This window comes from Somniosus microcephalus, chromosome 1 (assembly GCF_052327205.1).
Source record: "Somniosus microcephalus isolate GS21.2 chromosome 1, FLI_Smic_1.0, whole genome shotgun sequence".
Taxonomy (NCBI): Eukaryota; Metazoa; Chordata; class Chondrichthyes; order Squaliformes; family Somniosidae; genus Somniosus; species Somniosus microcephalus.
This window is the reverse complement of record NC_140987.1, coordinates 307,390,083-307,403,295: the sequence shown is the minus strand read 5'-3', so window position 1 is coordinate 307,403,295 and position 13,213 is coordinate 307,390,083. Positions and strand designations below refer to the sequence as shown.

General features: G+C 50.6%; 1 protein-coding gene across 5 annotated transcripts in view; it reads right to left on the bottom strand.

The window, feature by feature from the left end:
* Window positions 1-13,213, bottom strand: part of LOC147124854 (nuclear factor 1 B-type-like) — a 557,582-nt gene that overhangs the window by 90,916 nt on the left and 453,453 nt on the right. The gene's annotated exons all lie outside the window — the stretch shown is intronic.

Sequence of the window (13,213 nt, the reverse complement as noted above, 5' to 3'; positions counted from 1 at the left end):
CCAGCCTGTTTAGTCTTTCTTCATAGCTGAGGCGCTCCATCCCAGGTAACATCCTGGCGAATCTTCTCTGCACCCTCTCCAAAGCAATCACATCCTTCCTATAGTGTGGCAACCAGAACTGCACACAGTACTCCAGCTGTGGCCTCACCAGCGTTTTGTACAGCTCCATCATAACCTCCCTGCTCTTATATTCTATGCCTCGGCTAATGAAGGCAAGTATCCCATATGCCTTTTTAACCACCTTATCTACCTGTTCCGCTGCCTTCAGGGATCTATGTACATGTACACCAAGGTCCCTCTGACCCTCTGTACTTCCTAGGGTCCTACCACTCATTGTGTATTCCCTTGCCTTATTTGTCCCTCCAAAATGCATCACCTCGCACTTTCCAGGGTTAAATTCCATTTGCCACTTTTCCACCCATCTGACCAACCCGTTTATATCGTCCTGTAGCCTGAGGCTTTCCTCCTCGCAATTTACCACCCCACCAATTTTCGTGTCATCTGCGAACTTACTGATCATACCTTTTACATTCTCATCCAAATCATTTATGTAGATCACAAACAGCAAGGGACCCAGCACCGATCCCTGAGGTACCCCACTGGACACAGGCTTCCAGTCACAAAAGCAACCTTCGACCATCACCCTCTGCCTCCTGCCACTCAGCCAGTTTAGGATCCAACGTGCCAAGGCACCCTGGATCCCATGGGCTCTTACCTTCTTGACCAGTCTCCTATGCGGGACTTTGTCAAAAGCCTTACTGAAGTCCATGTATACCACATCCACCGCATTTCCCTCATCCACACACCTAGTCACCCCCTTGAAAAATTCAATCAGATTGGTCAGACATGATTTACCCTTGACAAAGCCATGCTGACTATCCCCGATTAATCCTTGCCTCTCCAAGTGGAGACTAATTTTGTCCCTCAGAATTTTTTCCAATAATTTCCCTACCACAGATGTTAGGCTCACTGGCCTGTAATTCCCTGGTTTATCCCTGCTACCCTTCTTGAATAATGGTACTACGTTAGCTGTTCTCCAGTCCTCTGGTACATCCCCTGTGGCCAGAGAGGTTCTGAAAATTTGTGTCAGAGCCCCTTCAATCTCCTCCTTTGCCTCACACAGCAGCCTGGGATACATCTCGTCCGGGCCTGGGGATTTATCCACTTTTTGGCCTGCTAAAACTGCTAGTACCTCCTCCCTCTCGATGCTAATATGTTCAAGTATATCACAGTCCCCTTGCCCGATTTCTATGTCTACATCGTCTTTCTCCATAGTGAACACAGATGCAAAAATTCATTTAAAACCCCGCCTACATCATCTGGCTCTACACACAGATTGCCACTTTGGTCCCTAATGGGCCCTACCCTTTCCCTGGTTATCCTCTTGTCCTTAATATACTTATAAAACATCTTAGGATTTTCCTTTATTTTGCTCGCCAGTGTTATTTCATGGCCCCTCCTCGCTCTCCTAATTTCTTTTTTAAGTATGCCCCTGCACTTTTTATACTCCTCTAGGGCTTCCTCCGTCTTTAGTCTTTTGTAACTGCCAAAAGCCCCCCTTTTTTTCCGAATGCATTTTTGTATATCCCTTGTCATCCAAGGTTCCCTTTGCTTGTTGGTCCCACCCTTGACCTTTACGGGAACATGTTGGCGTTGTACTCTCTCTATTTCCCTTCTGAAAGTCTCCCACTGCTTTGATGTAGATTTTCCTATAAGTAGCTGCTCCCAGTCCACTTTGGCCAGATCCTGCCTTATCATATTAAAATCGGCCTTCCCCCAATTTAGAACCCTTATTTCCGGGCCGTCTTTGTCTTTTTCCATGACCACCTTAAATCTCACCGAATTATGGTCACTGTCGCCAAAATGCTTTCCTACTGACACTTCCACCACTTGCCCGGCTACATTCCCTAGAATTAGGTCCAGTACTGCCCCCTCTCTTGTAGGACTTTCTACATGTTGGCTCAAAAAGCTCTCCTGGATGCATTTTAAGAATTCTGCACCCTCTAAGCCTTTCACACTCTGACTATCCCAATTAATATTGGGGAAGTTGAAATCCCCCACTATTATTACCCTATTATTTTCGCACTTCTCTGAGATTTGCCTACATATCTGTTCCTCTATCTCCCCCTGACTGTTTGGGGGCCTATAGTACACTCCCAGCAAAGTGCTTGCCCCCTTTTTGTTTTTAAGTTCTACCCATATGAGGGGGTCTGATGTCTGGCGGAACGACTCCTGTACTCCTGAGGTGGAGGCTGCTGAGCGGGTGGCGGTCTGGCAGGCGGTTGCGCTGGGTCTGCCGTAACAGCGATGGGTGGCCGACCTCGTCTCGGCGGTTGTGCTGTCTCGACGGGGCGGTCGAGGTCCAGATGTGCCAGCTTTAATCGATCAACTGAAATGTGGTCCGGTTTACCACCGACATCTACCTTGAAGGTTTTGTCCCCTGCCTCCAATACGTGGAAGGGACCAGTATATGGGGCCTTGAGTGGATCCCTATGAGCATCGTGGCGAATAAAGACGTATTCTGCCTTGCGAAGCTCCGTTGGAACGTGCGAACTCTGCAGCCCGTGGTGCGAAGTGGGCACCGGCGCGAAACATCTGGCCGCCTCTTGGTGACTAGTAAGCTGGTCAGACGCGGACCAAGGCTTTGTCGATTCTGGTAGGAAATCCCCTGGGACTCGCAGCGGTTGACCGTACACCAGCTCCGCGGATGACAAGTGACGGTCTTCTTTGGGGGCCGTGCGAAGGCCCAACAGGACCCACGGTAGCTTCTCTGCCCATCCAGCGTCCTGGAGGCTGGCCCTCAGGGCGGCTTTCAGTGACCGGTGGAAACGTTCACAGAGACCATTTGCCTGTGGGTGGTAGGCTGTGGTGCGGTGTAATTTGACACCGAGTCCTTGGGCCACTGCATTCCAGAGTTCAGAGGAAAACTGTGGTCCCCTGTCTGAAGAAATATCAGCGGGCACTCCAAAACGGGCGACCCAGGTGGAAATGAACGCCCTGGCCACGTCCGCCGAAGTAGTGTATGATAGGGGAACCGCCTCTGGCCATCTGGTGGTGCGGTCAACCATGGTCAGGATGTGTGAAAAACCATGGGAGGGTGGGAGTGGACCCACCAGGTCCACATTGACATGGTCAAACCGTCGCTCCGGAACTGTGAAGATGGCCAACGGAGCTTTGATGTGACGCTGTACTTTGGCTTTTTGGCAGACCACGCAGGTGTTGGTCCAGTTCCGGACATCCTTGTGCATGCCGTGCCATACGAATTTCGCTGACATCAGCTTCTGAGAGGCCTTCCTTCCAGGGTGTGACAACCCATTTATGGCGTCGAACACTTTGCGGCGCCAGACGGCCGGTACGACAGGGCGAGGGTCCCGTACGGAGATGTCACACAAGAGCGTGGTACCTGCCGCATGGAACTTGACGTCGGCCAACTGGAGGCTAGTGACGGTGGTTCTGTAGGCCTGGACATCTGGGTCCGAGGCTTGATCCGCTGCCATGAGGGCGTAATTGATGCCTAAATGAACCATGTTGACGGTCACGTGGGAGAGGCAGTTGGCCACCAGGTTGTCCTTACCGGCCACGTGCTGTATATCCATGGTGAACTCGGATATGTAGGTCAGTTGACGTTGCTGTCGGGATGACCACGGTTCGGCGGTCTTGGCCATGGCGAAGGTGAGCGGCATATGCTCCACGAAGGCGGTGAAGGGACGTCCTTCCAGGAGGAAGCGAAAATGGCGGATGGCCAGAAAAAGAGCGAGCAACTCCCGGTCGAACATGCTATACGCTCTCTCATTCCGCCGTAGTTGACGGCTGGAGAATGCCAACGGCTGCCACGTCCCGTTCACCCACTGCTCTTGCAAGGCGCTGATTGCGTAGTCTGACGCATCGGTGGTGAGGGCGATGGTGGCTTCTGGCAGCGGGTGCGCCAGCATAGTCACATTGGCCAAGGCGCTTTTGGTGTTGGCGAATGCCCGGGCCATGTCAACCGTCCAGTCTACTGTATGTTTGCCAGTCTTGCCCTTGAGGGCCTCGTACAGGGGCTGCATGAGTAGTGCTGCCTTAGGCACGAAACTGTGGTAAAAGTTTACCATGCCTAGGAATTCCTGCAGGACCTTAATGGTTTGCGGGCGTGGAGAGGACGTCACCGCCTCTACCTTCGCTTGTAAAGGAACCGCTCCCTCTGAAGTGATGCGATGCCCCAGGAAATCAATTTGTTGCAGGCCAAACTGACACTTGGCCGGGTTGATAATCAGGCTGTGTTGGCCGAGACGTCGATAAAGGGTGTGAAGGTGACAGATGTGTTCTTCTTTAGTGGGACTGGCAATGAGAATATCGTCCAGGTAGATTAAGAGGAACTTGAGGTCCCGCAGCACGGAGTCCATCAGGCATTGGAAAGCCTGGGCGGCGTTCTTTAACCCAAACGGCATTCTTAAAAACTCGAAAAGGCCGAATGGGGTGATGACTGCAGTCTTCAGGACGTCTTGGGGATGAACGGGGACCTGGTGGTAGCCCCAGATGAGGTCGACTTTCGAGAAGACAGTGTTCCCTGCCAAATGGGTGGAGAAATCCTGGATGTGGGGGATCGGGTACCGATCAGGAGTGGTGGCGTCGTTTAGGCGGCGATAGTCGCCGCATGGCCGCCATCCGCCACCAGGCTTTGGGGCGATGTGGAGGGGTGAAGACCAGGGAGTATTCGACCGGCGAATAATCCCTAACCGTTCCATGGTCGCGAACTCCGCTTTTGTGACCGCCAGCTTGCCAGGTTCCAGGCGCCGGGCCTGCGCGTAGACCGGGGGGGCCGTTGATCGTGATGTGGTGTCCCATACCATGTTTCGTGGCTGTGGAGGAGAACGTGGGTCTGGTCAGGTCGGGGAATTTGCCGAGCAGGCGAGCGAACTCATCCGGAGCCGGAAAAGCACAGGCGACGGTGCTAGACGTAGTGTTACTGCGGTAACAAGGGATAGAATGAAAAGTTGCCGCGTTGATCAACCGCCGGTTCCTCACGTCAACCAGGAGGCTGTTGGCGCACAGGAAATCCGCGCTGAGAATGGGTTGCGAAACCTTGGCCGTCACAAGCTCCCAGTAAAAACGTTGGCCCCCAAAACACAACTGCACCCGCCGTCTGCCGAAGGTCCGAATCGCTCCGCCATTGGCCGCTTCAAGGGCGAGGCCGTGAATCCCGGTCTGCACATCGAGGGCGGATGCGGGTAATATGCTGCACTGCGCCCCGGTGTCGCACAGAAAACGACGACCGAAGAGAGTATTGGTGATAAACAGCAACTTGTCCGCGTTGCCGATCGCCGTCGTGGCCGCGGGGTGCCCGTTAGACCCGTTCCTCGGTGGTCGTAGTTGTTTTTTGTTTTGGGGGAAGCTGCAGGGAGGGCGGCAACGTCTCGCTTTCGCGCCAAACTGCGCGTGGTAGAAACACAGCCCAGCAGGCTGACTAGCTGGGGCGGCGTCTGTGGGGGATGGGCGCCTCGTGGCGGTGCAGTACTGCTGAGTAACCGCAAAAATTTTGTCCGCCTCTGCCGCGAGTGCTGTGTAGCCCTCAACTTCGGATCTGGCCAGGGCGGCATGCACCTGTTCCAGTAGCTGGCTGAGGAATATTTCACGGAATAGGAAGCATTCCAGTTTGGAGCCAAGGAGTGTGAGCATTTGGCTCATTAACTCCGAAGGCTTGAAGTCCCCGAGCCCGGGCATAGCGAGCAATCGACGGGCGCGCTCCGCTTTAGTGAGCCCGAAAACTTGCAGCAACCGCGCCTTGAGGGTTTCATACTTGCGCTCCGTTGGAGGGTTCTCGAGGAGGCTGACGATCCGCGAGGTGGTAGAGCTGTCGAGTGCGGAGACCACATCGAGATATTTGGTCTGATCCACAGCGATGTCCCTCAGGGCGAATTGGGCCTCGACCTGAATGAACCACGAGGTCGCTTGCTGCTCCCAGAACTGCGGTAGCTTCAGCGAAACGCCGTTGGTCTCCATGCTGTGTCCTTTTTGTGATAAACGTTCACAAAAAACGGGGTCACCAATGTAGGAATTGACGAATTCCTAACTAATAACTGAGGTCGACTCAGGAGATCAATCAAACAGGTCTTTGATGTAAAACTAAACGAGTTCAAACAGTTTTGATGAGATCGATACAGGAGAGCCACGAAAACAGGTCTTAAAAAGATGGAGATTCCACGAGGACTGCCTGGGCAGTCACGTGGTTTGCGACGTGACGTCATCGCGTTTGCTCGCGTTTTCCCGCGCTCTTAAAGGGGCCACGCCCCGTGTATACAAACACTATGTACAAAACACAGTAATGTCTAACACAATGGTACAGGCTTAGGCTGGTGTTAGAACATCGTTAAAGGGAATTATGTACAGTTGCCCAGAGGCATTCAGTGGCTCCGCCACAAGTGGGTTTGAGCAGCTCTTACACAATAGCTGTAGGCAGGATTGAGTTACAACTGTCTTTAACCCCTGGAGGTCGGGGGTGGAGCTCACAAATTTCTTGCAACATCTTTCCAAAAGGGATGACATCCAAACTATCCTCTATATTTGGTAAAAAGTGCGCTCTAGAATGTGAGTCGCGATGCGGACAGTTTACTAAAAATTAACTGCAGTTATTGCCGTTTTCATTTTCACTTCACTCAATTACCACATTCCTCAGCTGTGGGAATTATCACAAGCTCCCATAAAACAAGATCCGTTTATCAATACAATTGGATGATCAGCCATCTAGCTTCTCCATTTTTATCACTTGTAATGCAAGAGCTATGAAATGAAACTTCTTACGCTGTGACCTCCATTTTTTTCCCTTCAAAATTGTAATCCTACCCATACTGTTGCAGTAACAGCAATGGCTGAATTTCATAAGGCTCCTCTTTGTGCAGTGACTTAATTTAGAGTTAATTTACAAAATATTTTAATAAAGTTTTATAGGAAATGAAGAAAGGCTAGATTAGCAGTGAACCCAATGGCAGTTTGCCATGCAACAATTGAAAATATTTAACTCATCCTTCATAATTTCCTCCTGTCATTTGGTCCAATTACACGTCATAAACTAATATGGAATAGATTTAACAAACTATTTAACCCCCTCATGACTACTGGTAATGACCATTGCCTTAGGTATTCTGCCCAGTTAAGCCAAGAACACTACAGTCAAGCCTGACTATTCCAAGTTTCTCAGCAAACCCTTTCCCTAGTTCCTGATGACATGTAATTAGAGTAAGGACCGAAGCTCAAATTTTAAAGAAGAAATAATTCAGCCAGAACATACTGTTCATAACAACAGAGACTGTCTATCTGTAATTTGTAAAATATCTGTATGTAGAATAAGATTGTAATAACTTGCGGATTTAAAAAAAAGCAGACTTATTTCCCACTAAGAATATAAGAAACTTCAAGGACAGGAAAAAGCCATTAGACTTAACAAGCCATTCCTTTTCGTCGATGAAACCCCACCTACACAGCTTCCTATCATATCCCCCTCTTACCAGAAATGTATCCATTTGAACCCATTCACATTCTCTACTTCCCTTGGTACTTCATTCCATAAGTTTATCATTCTTTGCATGAAAACACTTCACCTCTCTCCTTACTCCCAACATCCTCATCATTATCCTGTATTCCCTGGTATTTGAACTTTACACCATAGTAAACATAATAAGAATGTACTTCATGTCATATGATGCAAGGTAGATTAAGCATCATAACTGCTGGGAAACAATCTTGTCCAGTTACATGACATAAAAGCTATGTACCGAAGAGATTTTTTTTAAAAGAGGGAACCATTTTGGATTGGGAATTAGAAGAGGGCAGCCACAAACTCTAGGTTCAAATGACAGAGAGCTGACAACCTCACCCAAAAAAAAAGAAAAGATTCAATTACAAAGGGCAGCACGGTGGCATAGTGGTTAGCACTGTTGCCTCACAGCGCCAGGGACCCGGGTTCGAATCCAGCCTCGGGCGACTGTCTGTGTGGAGTTTGCACATTCTCCCCGTGTTTGCGTGGGTTTCCTCCGGGTGCTCCGGTTTCCTCCCACAGTCCAAAGATGTGCGGGTTAGGTCGATTGGCTATGATAAATTGACCCTTAGTGTTAGGGGGATTAAATACGTGGGGTTACGGGGATAGGGTGGGATATGTGTTGGAGTAGGGGTTACGGGGATCGGGTGGGATATGTGTCGGTGCAGGCTCGATGGGCCGAAATGGCCTCTATCTGCACTGTGGGGTTTCTGTGATTCTGTGATTCTGTGAAATGATGCAATGTTATAAAATCAAGCAATGACAAGAACTTGCACTTATATAATGCTCCTCGTGTAGAAAGGGAGCTGGAAGTACTTTACACAGGGGAGAGGAGGATGCTGAGCAGGTGATGGCAAGGATTAAGCGGGAAAGGACTGTAGCCACCGTTGAAGGCTTTTAAACAGGCCTTTGAAGGAAAGGAGAGAGGCAGAAAGGCAGAGTAGCTGTTGGAGAGCGTTCTGAAGAGCATACGGGTTATGACTTAAATATTGGGTTCTGATAATGGAGGGAAGAGAGAACAGGGAGGAGCAAAATACACAGTGGGAGGAGCAAGGAGATTGGGGAGGAACAGTAAACCATAATAGGAAGGAAAGGAGGGAATGGGGAAGAGCAGTAATCAACAATGGGAAGGAGGGGAGGAGCAGTAATCTAGAGTGGAAAGGAAGAGGCTGCTGGGGTTGAGCAGTAATCTAGAGTGGGAAGGAGGAGGCTGTTGGAGAACAGCAGTAATCTAGAGTGGGAAGGAGAGGGCTTTTGGGGAAGAACAGTAATCTAGAATGCGAAGGAGGAGTCTGTTGGAGAACAGCAGTAATCAAAAGTGGGAAGGAGAGGGCTTTTGGGGAAGAACAGTAATCTAGAATGCGAAGGAGGAGTCTGTTGGAGAACAGCAGTAATCTAGAGTGGGAAGGAGGAGGCTGTTGGGGAACAGCAGAATCTAGAGTGGGAAGGAGGAGGCTGTTGGAGAAGAGCAGTAATCTAGAGTGGGAAGGAGGAGGCTGTTGGAGAACAGCAGTAATCTAGAGTGCGAAGGAGGAGGCTGTTGGGGAAGAGCAGTAATTTAGAGTGGGAAGGAGGAGGCTGTTGGGGAAGACCAGTAATCTAGAGTGGGAAGGAGGAGGCTGTTGGGGAAGAGCAGTATTCTAGAGTGGGAAGGAGGAGTCTGTTGGGGAAGTGCAGTAATCTAGAGTGGGAAGGAGGAGGCTGTTGGGGAAAAGCAGTAATCTAGAGTGGGAAGGAGGAGTCTGTTGGGGAAGTGCAGTAATCTAGAGTGGGAAGGAGGAGGCTGTTGGGGAAGAGGAGTATTCTAGAGTGGGAAGGAGGAGTCTGTTGGGGAAGTGCAGTAGTCTAGAGAGGGAAGGAGGAGTCTGTTGGGGAAGAGCAGTAATCTAGAGTGGGAAGGAAGAGGCTCTTGGGGAAGAGCAGTAATCTAGAGTGGGAAGGAGGAGGCTGTTGGGGAAGAGGAGTATTCTAGAGTGGGAAGGAGGAGTCTGTTGGGGAAGTGCAGTAATCTAGAGTGGGAAGGAGGAGTCCGTTGGGGAAGAGCAGTAATCTAGAGTGGGAAGGAGGAGGCTGTTGGGGAAGAGGAGTATTCTAGAGTGGGAAGGAGGAGTCTGTTGGGGAAGTGCAGTAATCTGGAGTGGGAAGGAAGAGGCTGTTGGGGAAAAGCAGTAATCTAGAGTGGGAAGGAGGAGTCCATTGGGGAAGAGCAGTAATCTAGAGTGGGAAGGAGGAGGCTGTTGGGGAAGAGGAGTATTCTAGAGTGGGAAGGAGGAGTCCGTTGGGGAAGAGCAGTAATCTAGAGTGGGAAGGAAGAGGCTGTTGGGGAAGAGCAGTATTCTAGAGTGGGAAGGAGGAGTCTGTTGGGGAAGAGCAGTAATCTAGAGTGGGAAGGAGGAGTCCGTTGGGGAAGAGGAGTATTCTAGAGTGGGAAGGAAGAGGCTGTTGGGGAAGAGCAGTAATCTAGAGTGGGAAGGAAGAGGCTGTTGGGGAAGAGCAGTATTCTAGAGTGGGAAGGAGGAGTCTGTTGGGGAAGAGCAGTAATCTAGAGTGGGAGGGAGGAGTCCGTTGGGGAAGAGCAGTAATCTAGAGTGGGAAGGAGGAGGCTGTTGGAGAAGAGCAGTAATCTAGAGTGGGAAGGATGAGTCCGTTGGGGAAGAGCAGTAATCTAGAATGGGAAGGAGGAGTCTGTTGGGGAAGAGCAGTAATCTAGAGTGGGAAGGAGGAGTCTGTTGGGGAAGAGCAGTAGTCTAGAGTGGGAAGGAGGAGTCCTTTGGGGAAGAGCAGTAATCTAGAGTGGGAAGGAGGAGTCTGTTCGGGAAGAGCAGTAATCTAGAATGGGAAGGAGGAGTCTGTTGGGGAAGAGCAGTATTCTAGAGTGGGAAGGAGGAGTCTGTTGGGGAAGAGCAGTATTCTAGAGTGGGAAGGAGGAGTCTGTTGGGGAAGAGCAGTAGTCTAGAGTGGGAAGGAGGAGTCCTTTGGGGAAGAGCAGTAATCTAGAGTGGGAAGGAGGAGTCTGTTGGGGAAGACCAGTAATCTAGAGTGGGAAGGAGGAGGCTGTTGGGGAAGAGCAGTAATCTAGAGTGGGAAGGAGGAGTCTGTTGGGGATGAGCAGTAATCTAGAGTGGGAAGGAGGAGTCTGTTGGGGAAAAGCATAAACTAGAGTGGGAAGGAGGAGTCTGTTGGGGAAGAGCTGTAGTCTAGAGTGGGAAGGAGGAGGCTTTTGGGGAAGAGCAGTAATCTAGAGTGGGAAGGAGGAGTCTGTTGGGGAAGAGCAGTAATCTAGAGTGGGAAGGAGGAGTCTGTTGGGGAAGAGCAGCAATCTAGAGTGGGAAGGAGGAGTCTGTTGGGGAAAAGCAGTAATCTAGAGTGGGAAGGAGGAGTCTGTTGGGGAAGAGCACTAATCTAGAGTGGGAAGGAGGAGTCTGTTGGGGAAGAGCAGTAATCTAGAGTGGGAAGGGGGAGTCTGTTGGGGAAGAGCACTAATCTAGAGTGGGAAGGAGGAGTCTGTTGGGGAAGAGCAGTAATCTAGAATGGGAAGGGGGAGTCTGTGGGGGAAAAGCAGTAATCTAGAGTGGGAAGGAGGAGTCTGTTGGGGAAAAGCAGTAATCTAGAGTGGGAAGGAGGAGTCTGTTGGGGAAGAGCAGTAATCTAGAGTGGGAAGGAGGAGTCTGTTGGGGAACAGCAGTAATCTAGAGTGGGAAGGAGGAGTCTGTTGGGGAAGAGCAGTAATCTAGAGTGGGAAGGAGGAGTCTGTTGGGGAAGAGCAGTAATCTAGAGTGGGAAGGAGGAGTCTGTTGGGGAAGAGCAGTAATCTAGAGTGGGAAGGAGGAGTCTGTTGGGGAAGAGCAGTATTCTAGAGTGGGAAGGAGGAGGCTGTTGGGGAAGAGCACTAATCTAGAGTGGGAAGGAGGAGTCTGTTGGGGAAGAGCAGTATTCTAGAGTGGGAAGGAGGAGTCTGTTGGGGAAAAGCAGTAATCTAGTGTGGGAAGGGGGAGTCTGTTGGGGAAGAGCAGTAATCTAGAGTGGGAAGGAGGAGTCTGTTGGGGAAGAGCAGTAATCTAGAGTGGGAAGGAGGAGTCTGTTGGGGAAAAGCAGTAATCTAGAGTGGGAAGGAGGAGACTGTTGGGGAAGAGCAGTAATCTAGAGTGGGAAGGAGGAGTCTATTGGGGAAGAGCTGCCATCTAGAGTGGGAAGGAGGAGGCTGCTGGGGGAGAGCAGTAATCTAGAGCGGGAAGGATGAGTCCGTTGGGGAAGAGCACTAATCTAGAGTGGGAAGGAGGAGTCTGTTGGGGAAGAGCAGTATTCTAGAGTGGGAAGGATGAGTCCGTTGGGGAAGAGCAGTATTCTAGAGTGGGAAGGAGGAGTCTGTTGGGGAAGAGCAGTAATCTAGAGTGGGAAGGAGGAGTCTGTTGGGGAAGAGCAGTATTCTAGAGTGGGAAGGAGGAGTCTGTTGGGGAAAAGCAGTAATCTAGAGTGGGAAGGAGGAGTCTGTTGGGGAAGAGCAGTAATCTAGAGTGGGAAGGAGGAGTCTGTTGGGGAAGAGCAGCATTCTAGAGTGGGAAGGAGTAGTCTGTTGGGGAAGAGCAGTAGCCTAGAGTGGGAAGGAGGAGTCTGTTGGGGAAGAGCAGTAATCTAGAGTGGGAAGGAGGAGGCTGTTGGGGAAGAGCAGTAATCTAGAGTGGGAAGGAGGAGTCTGTTGGGGAAGAGCAGTAATCTCGAGTGGGAAGGAGGAGTCTGTTGGGGAAGAGCAGTAATCTAGAGTGGGAAGGAGGAGTCTGTTGGGGAAGAGCAGTAATCTCGAGTGGGAAGGAGGAGTCTGTTGGGGAAGAGCAGTAATCTAGAGTGGGAAGGAGGGGGCTGTGGAGAACAGCAGTAATCTAGAGTGGGAAGGAGGAGTCTGTTGGGGAAGAGCAGTAATCTAGAGTGGGAAGGAGGGGGCTGTGGAGAACAGCAGTAATCTAGAGTTGGAAGGAGGGGGCTGTGGAGAACAGCAGTAATCTAGAATGGGAAGGAGGGGGCTGTGGAGAACAGCAGTAATCTAGAGTGGGAAGGAGGGGGCTGTGGAGAACAGCAGTAATCTAGAATGGGAAGGAGGGGGCTGTGGAGAACAGCAGTAATCTAGAGTGGGAAGGAGGGGGCTGTGGAGAACAGCGGTAATCTAGAGTGGGAAGGAGGGGGCTGTGGAGAACAGCAGTAATCTATAATGGAAAGGAGGGGGCTGTGGAGAACAGCAGTAATCTTGAGTGGGAAGGAGGGGGCTGTGGAGAACAGCAGTAATCTAGAGTGGGAAGGAGGGGGCTGTGGAGAACAGCAGTAATCTAGAGTGGGAAGGAGGGGGCTGTGGAGAACAGCAGTAATCTAGAGTGGGAAGGAGGGGGCTGTGGAGAACAGCAGTAATCTAGAGTGGGAAGGAGGGGGCTGTGGAGAACAGCAGTAATCTAGAATGGGAAGGAAGAGACTGTTGGGGAAGAGCAGTAATTCAGAATGTGGGTAGCGTAGGCTGTGGGCTGCGATAAAAGACTGGAGAAAATTGCGCAGTTAAGATGGAGCGAGACTGTGGAGGGATTTGTAAATGGAGATGGGGACCTTAACATCAATACACTTGAGGACAGGAGGTCACTTTAGTTTAATAATGATGTGGGTAACAGGTTTTCAAAAGGCTTCTGTAACCTTACACAGAAAGAAAACTGATTGACTCTACTA